Raw genomic sequence first — 512 nt, forward strand, 5'->3', positions numbered from 1 at the left:
CCAAATTAATAATAATAGAGATAAGCAGGAGACAACGTGTGATTTTACTCGAGGGGAATTTGAAATTAAATGGAATTGGTTGCAAAACCTAATTCCACACCTCCGGTGTGGGAATATTTTGGATTTAAGATAAAATCAACGAGGCGAACCTATGAACTTGAATGAGCCGGGCGGTGTGTCGTATTTGTTTTAAAAAGGTATCAACAAAAGCTAGCAATACGACCAACCTTAAACTGCATCTGAAACATAACCACCCCATTCCGTTTTCCCAGCTGGGAGCAAACACGGCAGCTGGAGATGGAGAGCCCCCACTTCCCGACAGTTTACAATCAAATATGCATTTGCCCGACAATGCAAACATGTTGGTGTTCCTTGCTCGAAAACTTTGAAATACAGATTTGGATATGGCCTGTTGAGGCATCTGGGCCTTTGTATGGACAGTAGTGTTGTCACGATACCAACATTTTGGTTTCGATACCGATACCAAGTCAAGAATTGCTATTCCGATTCTT

The sequence above is a fragment of the Notothenia coriiceps genome, unplaced genomic scaffold (assembly GCF_000735185.1).
Source record: "Notothenia coriiceps isolate Sejong01 unplaced genomic scaffold, NC01 NC01_scaffold00037246, whole genome shotgun sequence".
NCBI lineage: Eukaryota > Metazoa > Chordata > Actinopteri > Perciformes > Nototheniidae > Notothenia > Notothenia coriiceps.